At 40.6% G+C, this 19,653-nt stretch overlaps 1 protein-coding gene and 1 long non-coding RNA gene across 4 annotated transcripts in view; both read right to left on the bottom strand.

Annotated features, from left to right (window-relative positions):
• Positions 1 to 19,653, bottom strand: part of LOC109422497 (four and a half LIM domains protein 2) — an 866,140-nt gene that overhangs the window by 179,255 nt on the left and 667,232 nt on the right. The gene's annotated exons all lie outside the window — the stretch shown is intronic.
• LOC109428630 (uncharacterized) lies at positions 93 to 18,985 on the bottom strand. Of its 2 annotated transcripts, XR_009997811.1 has the most exons (4): positions 12,838 to 18,985; positions 10,639 to 10,750; positions 10,120 to 10,330; positions 93 to 130 (listed from the first exon to the last, which is right to left on the bottom strand). It is a non-coding gene; the product is annotated as an uncharacterized LOC109428630 (long non-coding RNA). The 2 variants fall into 2 exon arrangements; XR_003895007.2 differs by lacking the exons at positions 93 to 130; positions 10,120 to 10,330 and adding an exon at positions 10,339 to 10,552 and having other exon boundaries at positions 12,838 to 18,960.

Consider the following 19,653-nt stretch of genomic DNA (forward strand, 5'->3'; position numbering starts at 1 on the left):
GAGTATTATACATGTGGTAGCAATAATATACATCTGATCATGCATGTCCTGAGTCACATCGATCAGTATATGTATTTAATATTTACCGTTATCGTGTATGGAAATGAGATGATAAAATCTGGACAATTACCTGAAACAAAACAATGAAATGAATTAGTAAGGTTATTTTATTTTATTTTTTTTAGTTGGCTTGCAAAATTAATAGAATCTCAGAGATTTGGATCATACAAAACTGCTATTTTTTTTGCGCTTGGTGCATCTGGCCGGTATGGCTTTGTATGAGCCCGGCTATCATAGCGAAAATATTATCCATTAACTTTCCGTGAGTCGTCAGATGTTACAGTCTTTGGTAAGACCAATAATTATTCGGGTATCAACTCCGATCAGCAAAAAAATCAAGATTCGAATTGATAATTACAAAAACAAATCTGAAAACTGTGCTAGCGAGACGTGGGTGTGTATCACCAGAGCAGGGATGAGAAATATACTGGAAAAAAACGGTTACCGGCTGTACATTTGACATTTTCCCACGCGAACATCACAGGCCCAGCCAAACTCAAACTGTTCGAAAAATAAATGTCATAACATTTTTTTCCCTTTACTATTACTTTAGAGCTTTTAGTAGAACTTGTTACTTCAGACTCTAGTTTAATTTAAAAAACACTTCACTAATACTTCACTTTTGCAAAAGAAAATAAAAAATGAACTCGACTGAGTCGAGCACTTGACACTGAAGAAGTCTGTAAGTCACAGACGAAATAGGCCTATCTGTCCGAAGATAAGCACAGTAGTAGAATTAAAAGGAATTTGCTCGCCCTTTCTAGTTTTTCTTTAAAAGAGTTATTCATTTTTTATTTTCTTTTGCAAAAGTGAAGTATTAGTGAAACATTTTTTTTTTCCTGCAGCCTTCTTCCTCGAAACGGTTTCCAAGCGCGAGAGCGCCAGTACTCGAGCACAACGACGACGGAAATTTCTGTCTCTCCTGTTTTCGCATTTTTCTGCGTTTCAAACCGCTTCTAGACAAACTTCTTTAGGTACATGCATCACAAAGCTAGGAGTGTGCTCTAGCTACTTGTGCAAATTGATTTAAATTATTTATTAAAACAAGTTAGTTATTATCAGTTGAAAATATTTGACATTTTTCGCAATCACCCGCCTCAGCATGACTGCTCATAAATATTTTCGTGGGGAAGCGAAAACCATCAAGCGTCTGCTTGACTGCCGTCGGCGCGGCGTCTGATGGTAAAGGTGCTGCCGTTGTTTTGTTTTTATTTTACTGCCAGTATCGATGAACGGAAAAGAGAAAAAAGTATTTTTGCCATCCCTGCACCAGAGTTAAGTAGAAGAAAAGGTATTAATCTACATATTTATATAATACATAATCAGCCATTCCATAGAAAACGATATAGTGCATCTCCGATTGTCGTGAAACTTGGTGGGCTTGTAGTTCTTCGGAAATAATTAGATCCGTATTTTTTTATTTCGTCATTAATGTGACCAATTTTCATATTGGGTGGTCCAAAAAATTAAGGTTTTTCAAAACTAAAAAATTTCAAAAAATCGTAACTTTTGAACCAGTTGACCGATTTTAAACTTCTTTTTTTGTTTGAAAGCTATTGAATTGTAGTTTTCAGGAAAAATACGTTCAAGGGACAAAAATGTAAAGAGTACTATAAAATATGCAAATATATTAGTTTTTTCACGTTTTCATGGTCTCGGGACCAAAGAGGTACCCTGGTTTTATATTTTTATCAGAAAATTCAGGAAATTTGGCGTAACATATAAAAAAATCAGAGATGTATGTTTTTTAGTTTTTAAAATATGATTTTTTGAAAATAAAAGGACAAATTTTCCCATACAAGACACTTTTTTAAATTTGATTATATTTTGATTCCTTATAAAATTATGGATACCAAAACCACTAGGAATCATTTTAAAAAGCAATACTATGCATAGTTTTATGAGAATTTGCAATTTCAAGCAATTTTAGAGTAGCTAGTACTAAAATATATGACACTCTATATTCAAAAAATCATATCTCAAAAACAAAACAACATACATTTCTGATTTTTTGATATGTTGCACCAAATTTCCTGAATTTTCTGATAAAAATATAAAACCATATATTTGCATATTTTACGGTACTCTTTACATTTTAGCCCCTTTAACGTATTTTTCCTGAAAACTACAATTGAATAGCTTCCAAACAAAAAAAAGGTTAAAATCGGTCAACTGATTCAAAAGTTACGATATTTTTGAAAATTTTTAGTTTTGAAAAACCTTGATTTTTTGGACCACCCTATATGAAAATTGGTCACCCTAATGACGAAATAAAAAAATACGGATCTAATTATTTCCGAAGAACTACAAGCCCACCAAGTTTCACGACAATCGGAGATGCACTTTATCGTTTTTCTATGGAATGGCTGAATATATACAGGGTGTTAGGTTCATGAGTGCAAACTTTTTAAAGGGTGATAGAGGACCATAAATAGTGAAAAAAATTTTTGTATGCAAATGGTCAAATCTCAACGATTACGTAGTTATTTAACTCCCCATTTTTTTGACTCTTATTGCCTTAACTGGCTATAACTTTAAAATGGTCAAACTTATCGCAGTTTTTTTTACCCTTATTCGAAATATTATTGAATTTTCTATCAAATGGCATCTTCCAATCGATTGGTTTAGTTAAATAACTTAGTTTTCTAGAGCAAAATAGCTAAGAATAGTGTGTTTTGATTTGTTTATGTCAATTATCTTTGAAACATGCGTAATAAAATAAAATTCTTTCTTTGACAAAGTTGCTGCCCCTGTTCTACTCTACAATTTGTTCTTTGGTGCCAAACTTCCAACTCTTATCGTTTTCTTCCAATTTTGATTTAAATGTGCGCACAGCGCGCAAAAAAGTGCTTACCGTGACGATTGCAAATTTATGATTTGAAATGCGACGTTTAAATTAAAATTGCAAGAAAACGTTTGATGTCAAAGAACGAATTGTAGAGTTGAACAGGGTCTACAACTTTTCCAAAGAAAGAATTTTTAATTATTACGCATTTTTCAAAGATAATTGACAAAATGAAGTTAAAACACACTACTTTTGAGCTATTTGCTCTAGAAAACTTAGTTATTTAACTAAACCAATCAGTTCAAAGATGCCATTTGATAGAAAATTTAATAATATTTCGAACAAAAAACTGCGATAAGTTTGACCGTTTTAAAGTTATAGCCAGTTAAGGCAATAAGAGTAAAAAACATGGGGGGTTCAATAACTACGTAACGGTTGAGATTTGACCATATGCGTAGAACAATTTTTTTTACCATTTATGGTCCTCTACCTACCTTGATACCTTGTTGGCTACAAAGTAACTTTACTCCAATGCCGAGCGTATAGTAGAGTACCATCTTCGTCGGTCTTGGGCGATGTTCCTCCAGTTTCCCCGAACGTGTAGGGATCGTAGATCTTCTTCAACCGCGTGCAGCCAGCGAGTTCGCGGCCGCCCACGAAGTCGCCTACCTCTACCTGAATATTGTTTTCGCTATTCTTTCTTCCGACATTCGCTCTACGTGTCCGGCCCACTGATGTCTGCCGTATTTTATACGTTTCACAATATTCGCATCTTCGTACACTTGGTACAACTCGTGATTCATGCGTCTGCGCCACACTCCATTTTCTTGTTTCCCACCAAGAATTGTCCGCAGCACTTTGCGCTCGAAAACTCCAAAAGCTTTTCGGTCTACCTCCTTTAAAGTCCACGCTTCGTGACCGTAGAGGGCAACCGGAAGAATCAGCGTCTTATACAGAGCGAATTTTGTTTGCGTTTGCAAGTTACCGGACCTAAGCTGGCTACGCCGTAAAAGGCCCTATTCGCAGCTGCAATACGCCTTTTCACTTCAAGGGAAACGTCATTGTCACATGTCACAAGTGTTCCAAGATAAACAAATTCTTCAACAACTTCAAACACTTCCCCATCAATCACTACCTCAGCACTAACACCACTAGGCCTGCTTCTGTCTCTACCCGCTATCATGTACTTCGTCTTGGTAGAGTTAATCGTCAAGCCTATCCTCGCTGTCTCTCTCTTCAGAGGAGCATAAGCTTCCTCCTTTGCCCTACGCTCGATGCCGATGAGATCAATATCGTCCGCAAAACCGAGGAGCATGTGCGACCGTGTGATGATAGAGCCATTCCTCTGCACGCCTGACCTCCTAATCGCTCCTTCGAGTGCAATGTTGAACAATAAATTTGAAAGAGCATCCCCCTGCTTCAATCCATCCAAGATCACAAACGACGTAGACACTTCGTCTGCGATCCGAATATTTGATTTTGATCCATCCAGCGTTGCGCGTATCAGCCTAATTAGTTTCGCCGGAAAACCATGTTCTGACATTATCTGCCAAAGCTCATTTCTTTTCACTGAATCGTACGCTGCTTTAAAATCAATGAACAGATGGTGAGTCTGCAAGTTATATTCCCGAAATTTATCTAGGATCATCCGCAGGGTAAACATTTGATCCGTCGTTGATCGGCCCTCACGAAAACCAGCCTGGTATTCGCCGACGAAGGACTCCTCAAGAGGTCGCAGTCTGTTGAACAGGACACGCGACAGTATCTTATACGCCGAATTTAAAAGGGTAATCCCTCTGTAATTGGAACACTCCAGTCTGTGCCCTTTCTTGTAGATTGGGCATATGAGGCCATCCAACCAACTGGTGGGCAATTCTTCATCCTCCCAAATCTTTATAATAATCTGACGGATTGATTGATGTAGCTGCTCGCATCCGTGCTTAAGAAGTTCGACCGGGATCTCGTCCTTCCCAGCAGCCTTGCTGTTTTTTAGCTCCTTAAGGGTCTTTTTAACCTCATCCAGTGTTGGTGGTTCCACTGCTTGACTGTCATCCATTATGTTAATCCTGTTCCTGGGTGCTCCTTCGCTGCTACCACTCAACAAATCTTCGAAGTGCTCCTTCCACCTGGCTGCCACCATTGTTTTGTCTGTCAGCAAATTTCCTTCCCGGTCATTGCACATGGCGGGCACTGGCGCAGTCTTGTGCCGCGCGCCATTGACAGTTGCATAAAATCTCCGCATATCGTTCCTGTCCATACTTTCCTGCGCTTCAGCAATAACACTCTCTTCGTGTTGCCGTTTTTTCCTGCGGTGAATTCGTTTCTCTTCTGCTCTTGGAACCCTGTACCGCTCTCTGTTCTGCCGGGTACCGGCCACTAGCATTCGACTTCTGGCGGCATTCTTTTCGTTCGTCGCTCGTTGGCAGTCCTCGTCAAACCAACCATTACGTTGGCGTCGCTGAGCGGTACCAATCACCTCTTGCGCTGTTGTTGTCACTGCTTCGTGGATACTTCCCCATAAGCTGTTGACATCTCCAGATCCGTTGGTCTCTCCTATCCTCTCGTCTAGCTTCGGATGGTACTGTGCAGCAACCCCTTCGGCTGACAAGTGCTGGATATTGAAACGCATCGTCCTGTTGTTTCTTGAACTCGTGACGCTGGATAATCGCGCCCGAATTTTAGCGGCTACAAATTAATGATCCGAGTCGATGTTCGGGCCTCTGTAGGACCTCACATCTACGACGTCCGAGAAATGTCGCCCGTCGACCAGCACGTGGTCTATCTGGGAGCAAGTGTCACCACTCGGGTGTCGCCAGGTGTGTTTTCGGATATTCTTACGTGCGAAGTAGGTACTGCTGATTGCCATCTTTCTAGCAGCAGCGAATGTCACAAGGCGCAGACCATTATCGTTGGTAACAGAATGAAGGCTTTCCGTTCCAATGACAGGCCGAAAGAAACTTTCTCTGCCGATCTGCGCATTTGCATCTCCGATGACTATTTTGACATCTTGTTTTGGGCACTCTCCGTAGGCCTTATCAAGGCTCTCATAGAACTCATCCTTCATGTCATCGGGTTTGTCGTTCGTTGGCGCATAGATGCTGATCAGGCTGTAGTTGAAGAACTTGCCCTTCATCCTCAACACACAGATTCGGTCGCTTATCGGCTTCCACCGAATAACTCGCTTCATCTGCTTCCCGATCACTATAACGCCAACTCCGCGTTCTGCCTTATCGCCGCCGCTGTAGTAGATGTGGTACTTGAATGAAGTGTTGGCGATGGGATCCACCGCTCGGAATTCGCGTTCTCCAGTTTTGGGCCAGCGTATCTCCTGGATAGCAGCCACATTAACGCCGACATTCTGCAGTTTACGAGCCAGGAGCCCAACACGTGCGGGTTCAATCAAAGTTCTCACGTTCCAAGATCCGACTTTCCAATCGTTGTCCTTTATTCGTTGCCGGGTCTGTTGCCGTTGAATCAATCCGTTTACTCTACTATTGCTTTTCTGGGTGTTTGAAGGTTTTCAGCAGGCTACCTTACCGGGGCCGCGCTGCCTACATTGCGTTGAAGGGGCTGCCTTCTTAGGTATAGCTGACGCAATACAGCATTTCATACTCAGCCGCTGGATGCCAGAACAGACGCTGTTTGAGCCGCACCTCCTTGGTGAACAGACGCTCGGGACGTACCTCCTCAATCTAGCTGAAGTCAGAAGGACAACAGTGCCCAGGCTGCACTACCAGCTAAGCACACAACTCTTAGCTGGCGGTCTTTGTCATCGTTTGACCCGTGGAAGCATGAGGTAGGAACTTGTGACGACCAGAGCTATGTTGGACGCTCTCCTTATCGACTCACCGTTTTGCAGCCCATGGTCCTCTATCACCCTTTAAAAAGTTTGCACTCAGGAACCTAACACCCTGTATAATAATTATGATGAGCATAAATAGGTGGGACTCTAGGTGGGACTCATGAATTTCAACATCTACAATGTCCTGTTCTCCTCCATTAACAAGTTTTGAAATCAAAACCAAAAATCAGGGCCTCAGGAAGAGGATTTCAATGAGGTACCTGGAGGTCTCAGGATGAAGAGGTTGTGACAAATTTTACTTAATGTTGGACCACTGTTGGACCCACATCGGATAACTGTTGGGTCTATGATGGGTTTGGTGGCCAAAATAAAAACAGGTTTATGTCGGGTATTACGCCATCAATGACGAACAAAGCTTTAGACCTGCGACACAACAGTCATACTCTATGCTTGTAAACTGAGGCTCAATTCAATGATATGCACCGGTGTTGATGTCAATGGAATGATCAGAGGCTGGTCAACTGATATTCCGATAGTAATCATTATTGGTAGCCTGATTCAAATTTCAGTGTTGGTTGATATTGAAACTTCGGAACACTGCTGCAGGGGGTCTCGGGAGCATTCCAGGGGATTTCAGGAGGTTTAAGGCAGACGCTGGGATATTTCAGGGGTCTCAGGGGATTCCAGAGTGATACTTGAATGTCTCAGAAGCGTTTCAGAGGATCTCAGGGATATTTTAGAGGGTATCAGGTGCGTTTCAGGGGCTTCCAAGAGGTTTCAGCGAGGAACCTGGTGGTCTCAAAGGCGTTTAAGAGGGTCGCAGGGGTTTCAGATTGGTGCTTAGAGGTCTCAGGAACGTTTCAGGGGATTCAAGGTTTCACGGGCGCTTTAGAAGGTCTCTGTAGGAACGTTGACTTTTGGAACTCCCTGAAACGCCCCTGAAGTCCTTTGGAACCGCCTTCTTATGGACTCTCTGTGAACTCCCTGGGAACACCCTTGGTCCTAATCAAACTCAAACTCTAGCGAACTAGGTTTCCTCATTAAACCCCTAAAAGGCCTAAAAGGAGGTTCTAGTGTAGTAAACATTGATCAGTGGATATGAATTCAAGCGAACTGAATCGGTCATCTGAAATGTGTACAAATTCATATAATGTAAGGCAGAGAATTCCCTTCAATTAATTACAGCGGAAGTGTTCAAGTGACACTAAATTGAAGAGAATCTGGCCAAGTTCCAATAGTAACGGAGAGTCATGAAAAGAAAAAGAATAACAGGGATAGTGTGTGCTGAAATTTATACGCCAAAAGGAAGACTAAAGGGGTTTAAGAAAATCCAGGAGCAAAATTTCAGAGATTTATTGTGAGAGTTTATTGATGGTTTAAATCAGGGGTTTTCAGATCGTGCACCGCTGTGCACTTGGTGCACCGTGAAGCCATGGCAAGTGCACCTTAGAGTTTCATATAAGTCGTGCATAATCAAATTGATTACCTGTTTAATAAAAAAATATTAGAATTAACTGAAACAAGGGGTCCAGTGTTAAACCTTTGGAAGGTACTCCAAGTAAAATCTCCATGATTCTCGCTGGTGAGTCAATCTTGAATCCAGGAAAACCCCACTCAGAAATTTGCAAAGAATCATGGAACAAGTCTACCAAATTTCGTCGATCATTGGTAAAAAGAGTTTCTCCGAATTTTTCAGAGTTACTCTCGTTTGCGCAACGTCTTGCCCCTAAACCAAATCTTTTGATAAAAATATCATTATTTTTTCTAAGACCTCGCCATGGATACTTACATGCATTCAACAAGAAATCTGCAATCTATTTTCAATTACTTGAATAAAAAAAAAACTAATAAGAAGTCTTATTAACCCTAAAAGGGATACCTGGGGTCCATTGGACCCCATGCGCCATTCAGAGCTCGTCTTTGATGGAACACACTCAGCGAGATGACGAAACTGAGGCCATGAAGGTATCCCTTTTAGGGTTAATATTTCTCAGGTAATACCAGCGAAGAAATTTATCAAAAATCTTGTTAATAATATGCCAAAGTTCTAGAAATCAAGCTTCCAAAAGAATTTGCCTTAGATCTCTTTAAAAACCCAGTAAAAGTCTTACGAGAACGTCTATTAAAAACCATAGTAGAAATCATACAGGAGTCATGTGTCCCTCCACTTATTAGGCAGGCACTTTTCTATAAATCTGCTCAGGATTTCACTTAGCATAAATAAAGATCTTGTCTGAAAATGTCTAGAAATATTCCAAGGCGATTGATTGATTTGTCTTTATTAGAGAGACTTTCAGCCCTTGGCTGGTTCGTCTCTCTTCCAAGGCGAAAGAGGAGTGTATGCATCTAGGAGTCACTATAAAAATACAGTTTTTTTTTGACAAATTTGAAGTCGCTTTTCTTACAATAGAGAACATGTGCACCGCGTAGCAAATTATTTCTAAAAAGTGCACCGCAAGCAGAATGGTTTGCAAACCCCTAGTTTAAAAGAAAGTTCCAGAGGTGGTCTGTGGAAAATTGTAGGCAGGCATAGAGTATCTTCGTGCCTGCCACACGATATACGCATGCAAAATGGTCATTGGCAGAGGAAGCTCTCAGTTAATAACTGTGGAAGTGCTCATAGAACACTAAGCTGAGAAGCAGGCTTTGTCCCAATGAGGACGTTACGCCAATAAGAGAGAGAGAGAGCAACAGAGGAGCATCGGGAAGGTTTCTGTGGAGTTTTAGGAGGCTGCAGGGAGATTTCAGGAAGTTTCAAGGTAATTTTGGGAGTTTTGAGGTTTCAAGAGGGCTCAAGGGAATTTTGGGGAGTCATGCCATAGAAAATTTGAGATAGGCGTAGAATGTTTGAAGTATCCATTGACGGTAACGTATTAATGGCTCCCATTTGGTTTAGTCACGAAGCATGTTTGAACTCATCAGCCGAGTTAAGGTGGAGTTAGGCCAAAACACATCCGATGGCTGATACGTATGGAGATACTTTCAAAGCGATTTTAGGATGTTTCAGGTGGGTTAAATGAGTTGCCAGATCTCCTTTTAGATCCTTCAGTGGTTTTGAGAGTGTGTGCTCAGGAGTTTTACGGGGATTCTATGAAGTTTCAGTTTTAGGAGAGCCATAATTGATTCGTGAAAGTTAGGGGGCTTCCAGAAGTTTCAAGAGCATTCAAAAGCGTGTCATTGGGATTCAGGGCATTTTCAGGGAGTTTCATGGGAGTTTTAGGAGATTCGAAATGGCCTCAGGGTAGTAATACTGCAAGACATCATTAGTTATGCTGATAGATTCGAAGATCTATACTCTAATTAAAATTACTTTTTCAAAACCCACCTCTACTCTGTTTGTATTAGGGTTAGTTGACCCAAACCGTACACTACGTCAGCGAGCTGTTCCCAACGTGATGCATTAGGAAGGTAAATGTTATCGAAACTAATTCAAATGAAATTAACATTTAATATGAATGGGAATACAAATTACTTCTCTGAATTCTCGCTCCTAGTTTCAACCTTCTTCCGCAGCGCACTCCGAATTCTCCCAGTCTAAAATTATTAATAATCTCGCTGCGCTTACGCTATTGCTCTATCCACTTGGCCATATTTAGTAGCACCGGAGGAAGGGTTGACACACTCAGAATTAGAAAATTAGCACATCACAAACCAGGCACATTCTCGTACATTGCACTCATGCACTAACGAAAAAAAAAATGAAACTCGAGGGTGTAATCCAAAAAAACGCAAACGACACTCGATTTAGTACGGGGGAAACACGGCAAGGCAATTGCAGCATTTGGTTACTAGCGGCTAGCATTTGGCATTCGTTGTTGTTGGTAGCATCATCTTTCGCTCAGTTAGTCAGCGGCAGTCAGTGGCTGGCGTCATCATCCACAATTAATGAAGCACGGTTGCGGCAGCTGAGGAAGAAGGTGCACACCGAATGAATACAATCAGTAGTAGGTAGCCTTTGAAATACGAACGTACACCCCGTCCCGTCACACACCTATTGGACAGATATCGAAAGGACGACGCAAATCTTCTTCGCTTATCACTTAATCCTCTTTCGACGATGAGGCGGCAGCAGATCAACCGATTAGCCTGATGGCGCTCGACACCTTCGGTACAGTGGCGTTCAAAAGTTTTGTTTTCTGATAATCTACTTTTTCTTCTTGGTGTATGTCCCCGCAGGGAAAAAAGTCCGCTTCCCACCCTAGTGTGCTATAAGCACTTCCTCAGTTAATAACTGAGGGCTTCCTCTGCCAATGACCACTTTGCAAGAGTATACCGTGTGGTAGGCATGAAAATGCTCTATGCACATGGAAGTCAAGGAAATTTTTATTACGGAAAGTTTCTGGACCGACCGGGAATCGAACCCTTCACCCTCAGCATGCTCTTGCTGAATACCGGTGCGCTTAACGCATCGGGACCTTTTCCTGACTATCATGATATCCCAAATAATAGGCATGTCATTAAGGAATTATGGTAGGGCAAATTTGTATAGAAGTTACCATGACGTATCTATATATATAAAAATGAGTTTGAAGTTCCTTTGAGGCAACAAAACTCAAGAATGGATGAACCGATCAGCAAGACTCTTGCACGGTTCGATTCGCATTCGTGGTGGCTGTGTTTATATGTACAAAAATTTAAGAAAATCTATTAAAAAAGTAGAAAAATTGTAAAATTACTGAGATTTCATGAATTGGAAAGAAATTTGACACTATTGAAATAAAACCAATCTAGAGTGCGGTGCTGCAATGACCTCAACAGTTGTCAAATCACCACAACCGGGCAAGACAAAGTTTGCCGGGCCAGCTAGTTTCTAATATATTATTAAATTACGTCAAATTGAATTGTATACAACCAAAACTTGCGCTGCGCCGTTGCTATTATATGACATATATGTTTCATGGGTTGTTAATAAATGGGTATTTATTATTCGCCGTCTTTAAAAGAATTGTGAGTAGGGGAACACAGTCAAAATGCCAAGATGGGGTAAAATGGCCCAACTCATAAAATTATTCCTGAATTTGATTTGATATGTGTCAAGATATGTTTGGATAAAACATTCTTCTAGAAGCTAGGCCGCCAAACCCACGGACAATCTTTTGATCTCCTAATGAAAATAGGAAACTTGCTTTGGGGCTTTCGTTTTCTGGTGATTTTTATTACCAGCATTGTGTTTCCAAATAGATTGAGAAACACATGGAGGCGCATGGTTATTGATATCTACGCTATCATTGTTAGGGGTCATTCAAATATGATGGTTATAATTTCTCGGGGAGGGGGTGACACTCCATGTATTGAGTATACGAAAAAAGTGTGACAGATGGGAAAAAGGAAGTCGGAAATGCCCGAAAAATTATGGACATAGTTTTTTAATGTCTTCATGAAGCGGCATCTTACCTCATGGCAGATGTCCTCTTTGCACCACTACCTTTTTTGAACCAGTATTAAAACCTTTAAAAATCGATGAAAAATCATTAGTTTAGCGAATATTTTTGCTGAAGTATCCAGCTAATATTTTCGTAGGCTATTTATCATTGAAAACGAAGAAAGTTTAAAAATGGCATCTTATCCCACTTCCCCTCAATAGTGGTGCAATGAATAACAAATTTCAAATTAAACTGTGAAATTCTTACATTCAAAATTATCCATTTTTTTTTTGTCTAGGGAAGTTTCACTAAGCTGATTATCGAGCACTGCACTACGTTTAACTTAATATACAAATATTATAGGGGGATTCACTTAACAGCGTAAACTGATTAAACTGATTAAACGTTGTGATCACCAAGGCAATCTTTGATTATATCATTCGCAAAATCATGAAACATTTCAAATAAGCAGAAAATCATGGCTTACGCAGCAATTTTATCTGTTTAGTGAGTACCCCTTATATATAAATATTACAAATGGATTTAAAAGTAATCATTATAAACATAATGATAACAGTAAAAAAAATGTAGCATTTCTTCTTATGAAGTCTTTTATACAGATTAAGACACAATTTGACATATAAGAAATTTGAAATAAGAGAATATTCATCAAGGAAAGAAAACAGTTCGTCAACTTTTGAACGCCACTGTACATTAGTTCACACACGCACTCGGCCGCGCGATGTTCGTTTCGCGGACCAGGATGACGACGAACGTCGTCGCGAACCACCCTCTCCGGAAGTAGGTGTGTTATGATTGTGGCCTACCTTCCAGGCGCGCACGTTCGTTAACTGAACCACCCCCACACACAAAATGCCGTAGAAAAACACCTTCCCACTGACTGACTGGGCTCCGTTCTTTCGTTGATTCGTTATTGTTTTCGTATACACCACAGAGACGCACACACTGTGTAGTCACCTTTCTTAGTTTGGCGCGCGCGGTTCCAACCTTTAAGGTCCTCCGCCCGAGTAGTCCCTATATGGGCACCGACCACGACGTTACCGACCGGCAATGATCTATATGTCTTCACAGCACGCGACACGCGCGGGGGCGATTTCAAATTAGCGCGCGATGACCGACAGACCGATTTGACTCTTCGCAACTTCGCCCGGACGCGTTGGTTTGTGACTAATCCCTTTATGCTCGGCGGTGGAGCTCTCCGGCGGCCAGCTCTAGTTTAGGTCTCGGATGTTTCTGTTTGGCTGCGATTCCGACCGAGCTTGGAGTGGCACCAAGTGTGTTACCCACCACCACGAAACAGCAGCAGCAACAACAACATGTACATCATCGCCCAAGCAGTAGTAGCAGCAGCAGCGGCGGCATGTCTTCTCGTAGCTTTTTGATTCTCTCCGGACGGACGGCGGCGCTCTATGTTCGGCTTCTCTCAGTAGCAAATGTCGTCATCGCATGATTCTCTCACATGTGCTTCCTTCTACTGCTGCAATCAGATGATGCTGAAATGCATCGTTGCACAGATGTCGTGGTCGTTGGAGTAGGAATAAGGAATCAAGGGGTTTGACCCTTATCCCAAGATAAACAAATATTTTACCTGTACAATTCTTTCTCGAACACAAACTGTGAAGCGGATGTTTCCACGCCGACGCCGACCGAGGTATTAACTCTTAGAACACACATTCACATCTCTCCCCAAGTTTCTTCAGAGATTCAGAAAAAAAGAAGGATTCAGTGATGCCTCCAGGAGATCCACCTGGGATTCCTCCAGAAAATTATTCAGGGATGCCTCCAGGATGATTTTTTTTTTCAGAAGATCTATCAGGAAGATCTCGAGAGGAGTACCTTCAAAAAATCTTTTAGGAAAATTCCAAGAGATACATCAGAGATACATCTAGAAGATCCTTCAGGGATTGTCATGTGAGGTCCTTCAGAGATTAGCCTGAGAGTTCCTTCATGGATTCTTTCAGAAATTCCTTCAAGAATTCTTACAGGAACTAGTCCAGGAGTTTCCTTAGAGATTCCTCCAGGACATCCATAAGAAACTCCCGGAATTTGTGAAAGAATCCCTCCTTGAAATTTCTTCGGGGGATTCCGCTTGGAATTTCTTCAGGATGCCTCAAGAAAAATTTTCAGAGATTCGTTCAGGAGTTCTTTTAAGGATTGCTCCAGAAGTTCCTTCGGTGATCTCTCCAGGAGTTCGCTCAGGGATCTCTCTAATAGCTCCATGAGGATTCAGGGATGCCTCGATGTGTTCATTAGGAATTCCTTCAGAAGTTCCCAAGGCTATTTCACCTGGAGTTCGTTCAGGTATCCTTCCACAAGTCCCTTTAAAGATTCTTTCAGGAGGATTCATAAACGCCACCTGGAGATCCATTAGGAATCCCGTGAGAAGTTTCTTCAGGAATTCCTACAGGGTGTGTTAAGAAATTAGTCTCGGAGTTCCTGCATGGATTGCTTCTGGATTCTGGATTAGAAATTCGGCTACTAGGGAACATTAGAGTCCAATGACGAAGCGAGAGCTAGACGAACCATGAAGGAAACGACCCGTCGATTGGGTGACCGGTTCGAAACTAGTCTGCTGTGGAGATCCGTTTTTGTAGAACTTCCGGACAGCTACCCCATGGCCCTGCGGTGATTGGAATGCCTTGAGAGGCGAAAGGCTCGGGACCCACTCTTTAAGGAAAACATTCACCGACAAATCAATGAGTACCAGGAAAAAGGATATGCTTGTCCTCAATCAGCCAAATTGTCCTCAAGAACTGTGTTTGATTTTGTTCCTTCGTAACAAAAAATGTTCTTTCCAAGAGTTCCATCAGAGATTCGTTCAGGATTTTCAGGAATTCTTTAGAGAATACCTCCTGCAAATCCTTCCCCCTTCCCAGAGGATCCGCTTAAAATCCTTCAAGAAATTATGCCTGGAAATCCTTTGGATATTCATACCGGAGTTCCTTTAAGCATTTTTTTTGGAACCCCTGCAAGGATTTCTCCAGTAATTTCTTCGGGGAAGCCTCCTAGACTTCTTTCAGGGGTTCCCCTGGACTTCCTTCTAGTATTCCTTCTGGCTTTTTTCCTGGAATTCTTTCGGAGATTCCTCTTGGAATTCCTCCGGAGATTTTTCCTAGATATTCATTCGGGGTTTCCCCCTAGACTTGCTTCGAGGATTCCTCCTGAAATTCTTTCGGGGATTTCTTCTAATATTCCGTCAACTTTATTTGATGATTCCTTTTAGAACTCCTTCAGAGATTCCACCTGGATTTCTCATGGAATTCCTCCAGGGATTTCGTCTGCACTTCATTTAGGGATTCGTCTTGGGCTTCCTTCGATGATGTCTCACAGAGGTCCAATTTTGAGAAAAGCTGGTAGAAACTCAATTTTTGAACATGTCTTATATGGGATACAGTATATTGAGCATTCATCCATAATACCAGGAGCACTATCTGGCATTTTCAAAATTTGGAAATATTGATTTTGTATCTTGTTACAGCACTGAATAGCTGCTGATGAAAAAAGTGCTGAACTTTTGATAAAAAACACAAACAAGTTCAACCACTACAAACGTCTGTTGATATAAGTAATACAATTGCTTTCAAAAGTTTATTTGTAAGTTCTTGTGTATATCAGACATCTGCAATGGAGCAAGAGATCAAAATGACACTTTTGGCTTCGAAATTTCATGTCATTAGTACGAGAAATTCTTACAGTTCGACTTCAAAGTGTCTTACAAATCGCTCCCCGCTACTCTCCGCGGAGAGATTCCGTTCAAATGCTCGTTTATGTATGCAGAATCCGTTAAAGAAAAATGCAACTGCCAAGAGCTGCCAAAACAATAGCGCCATGATGATATGTGTATTAGGCCTGCCCAGCTTTTCAAAAATGTTCTCTGATTCTCAAGTCCACCCCCATATTTTGATTGGCATCCTAAAAGAAGTAACTGGTCAAAATTTCAGCCAAATCCATTAAAATTAGGAGGTGCATCAAATCAATTTTGTGTTTTTAGACTATTTTTGAAATTCAAAAAATTATAACTACACTAAAACATGTCAAAACTTAATTCTTTCGGCAGAAATTGAAATCTATACTTGTTTGCTACAACTTCTCCGAACAACGTGTGCCAATAGAATTGAAGGAAACATTTGTAATTATCACATTTGTTATCAGAAAAACCTTAAAAAGTTGATTTTTTGATAGATTTCGTTCTGAAACACCCTAATATACGTAATAAGTTGGATTTTTCAAAACGGCATCATATTCTCCAATGTTTTTTGGTTATTTGCTTCTCTGGCACCAATGCTGTAGAAGTTGAGCAAAAATTACTAAAATTCGTGAAAGCCAAATGTGGCCTAAAAACTAGCTTTTCGGGTGCAACCACGCTTTGGCGCGCAAAAAGTGGCATCGCGTCAGCACTGATATGATAGCCAACACCTGTCATCGCGCTTGTTTGTTATCACCCGTGGTAGGGGGTAGCCAAGGCAAACTACTAGGAAGCAAAGCTACTACGTTCAGTACAATTTCGCGCCACAACGTGATTGCCTCCAAAAAGCTAGTTTTTAGGCCACATTTGACTTTCACGAATTTTAGTAATTTTTGCTCAACTCCTACAGCATTGGTGCCAGAGAAGCAAATAACCAAAAAACTTTGGAGAATATAATGCCGTTTTGAAAAATCCAACTTATTACGTATATTAGGGTGTTTCAGAACGAAATCTATCAAAAAATCAACTTTTGAAGGTTTTTCTGATTACAAATGTGATAATTACACATGTTTCCTTCAATGCTATTGGCACACGTTGTTCGGAGAAGTTGTAGCAAACAAGTATAGCTTTCAATTTCTGCCGAAAGAATTAAGTTTTGACATGTTTTAGTGTAGTTATGATTTTTTGGAGTTCAAAAATAGTCTAAAAACACAAAATTGATTTGATGCACCTCTTAATTTCAATGGATTTGGCTGAAATTTTGACCAGTTACTTCTTTTAGGATGCCAATCAAAATATGGGGGTGGACTTGAGAATCAGAGACCATTTTTGAAAAGCTGGACAGGTCTAATGCGTATAGTAAAATTGTATGAAAAACGTCAATTTTGTTCGGGTTTTGTTCGAAGAAATCGACAAAAAATGAAAATGACTTTAAAATGAAATTAAGCGCTAAATCATGTTCCAATACATTCATATATGCTAAAACTAGCAGACTACTATGATTTGGCAATTTTTGCCAGGTATTTTCAAATCTGGACCACTGTGTGTCTCCTAGAATTCATTCTGGAATTTTACTAGAGATTCCTCTTAAAAATCCTTCGAGTATTTCGCTTGGAACTCCTTCAGAGATTCCTCCCTGAATGCCTTTAGGGGCCCCCCTGGGATTCCTGCTGGGATTTCTCCTGTTATTTCTTCGGGGATTTCTCTAGGAATTCCTTCAGGAATTCTTCATGCTGGACTTCCTTCAGGGATTTCTCCTGAAATTTCTACTCCAGATATTCCGTCGGGAATTCCTCCTGAAATTTCTACGAGAATTCCTCTTCAAATTTCTTCGGAGATTTCTCCTGGAAATCTTTCGGGTATTCCTCTTGGAATTCCTGCGGGAACTCCTTCTAGAATTATTTCAGGGGTTTCTCATGGAATTCCTACGAGGATTCCTACTGGATATTTTTCGATGGTACATCATAGAAATACTTTGAGGATTGAATCCCTTTAAAAGATCCTTTAAAAAAATCTGGAATTTCTTTGGGGATTTCTCCTGGACTTCCTTCATCAAATCCTCCAGGAATTTTTTCGGGGATTCCTCCTGGAATTCCTTCAGGATTTCCTCCTGAAATTTCTTTGGTGATTTCTCTTAGATTTCTTTCGGAGATTCTTCCTGAAATTCTTTCACAAATGCTAATTTCAGAGATGAGCCAGCCCAGGGCTGCAAATCTCTTTAATAAAGATAATAATGATCTTTCAAAAATTCCCAATGGAATTCCTTCGAGATTTCTTACTTGAATTTCTTCGGTGATTTCTCTTGGAATTCCTTCGGAAATTCCTCCTAGTATTCGAAGATTCTTCTTAGAGTTCCTTCGAGGATTCCTTATTAAATTTCTTTGGAGATTCTACCTAGACTTCCTATGGGGACGCCTCTTAGAATTCCTTCGGGGTTTCCTCTTTGAGAAATGTGCTTGTAATTTATTTGGAGATTCCTCCCGGAATTCCTTCGCAGGTGCTCTCTGGAGATTCCTTCTCGATATTTTCGTTGATTAACATAACCACCATTGACAATGTCAGCATTCACAAGCTAATTTCTATCACACGTGCATAATTGTGGCCAGTTCTATTCAATAGAGCACAAGATCTAATCATTATCTAGATATAGACGTGAAAAAAAATCCTAAGTTTTTCATTCATTATTAAAATTTCAAAACTGTGTTGAAAACTATAGTGGCGCTTACGTCATCTATGCGAATATGGGCAGCATGTTCGCATAGTCGATTATTGAGAAAGTCAGCATTCACAAGCTAATATCTGACGCATCTGCGTATATGCGACTACATAGCAAACATCATTTATGAACTATGGTTAAATAAATACCGCTTAAGCTTGATTTTTAAAATTTGAGCTAAATAAGCTGTTATTCAGCTGTCTTTGTTACTTGGGTAGTTTTATTCAATACAAGACAAGATCTAATGTATAGTTAGATGCTTTCAACTAACATTAAGCTTCAGTTCTTTGCTTTCTGCTGTATACAGCTGTATAACAGTTGAATTGAAGCAGTCAACGCTGAATTAAAAGGAAGCTAGTCAACAATTAACCATAAGCCAATACACAGCAGCAATACAAAAACCATACAACAACCCAGCACTCAAATCAATCATTTGCCACTGGGATTTACTGCACTTCAATTGAACTCCAGGAGATTTCCTGGAAGATGTGTTGAAACTCAAACAAATCGAATAGTATTCTGCGTCAATAAAACAGCTGCACAGTATAATCTGTTATGCTGCTAAATTTACAAACCAGCATCGCCTTGAAGTTCGTTTTGCGATATGATTACAGCTAGAAGCTGTCGGATGTAAACACTATTGTTAAAACAAACTGTAAGTGAGTTATATAGCTGCACACTTCAGTGAGTTATATAGCTGCACACTTCACAGCCATCCATCACGGTTTTTTGTGAAATGATTCGGGTTGCTTTTGTTGCACTCTAATCCAAGTCCGGAAGAGTTGCCGGAAGATCTTCTTCTTCTTCTTCATCTTCTTCTTCTTCTTCTTTATGGCTCGACGTTCGCATTTATACTTGGCCTGCCTTTCTTCAACTTAGTGTTCTTAGAGCACTTCCACAGTTATTAATTGAAGGGCTTTTCTTTGCCTGCCATTGCATGAATTTGTACATTGTGTGGCAAGTACAATGATACGCTATGCCCAAGGAGTCGAGAAAAGTTTCCCGACTGGAACAGATATCGAACCCGCCACCTCCGGATTGGCGATCCATAGCCTTAACCACTAGGCTAACTGGAGACCCGGACGATGTATTAACCGAATAAGAATCCCACCAATTAAAACAGCTGCTTTTATACAGTACGTATTGTAATGTCGCCAAATACACAAAACAGCAGCGCTTCATAGCTTTTTTTAAAGGAACTTTCTTTCAGCTAGAAGCTGT

This window comes from Aedes albopictus, chromosome 2, assembly GCF_035046485.1.
Source record: "Aedes albopictus strain Foshan chromosome 2, AalbF5, whole genome shotgun sequence".
Lineage (NCBI taxonomy): Eukaryota > Metazoa > Arthropoda > Insecta > Diptera > Culicidae > Aedes > Aedes albopictus.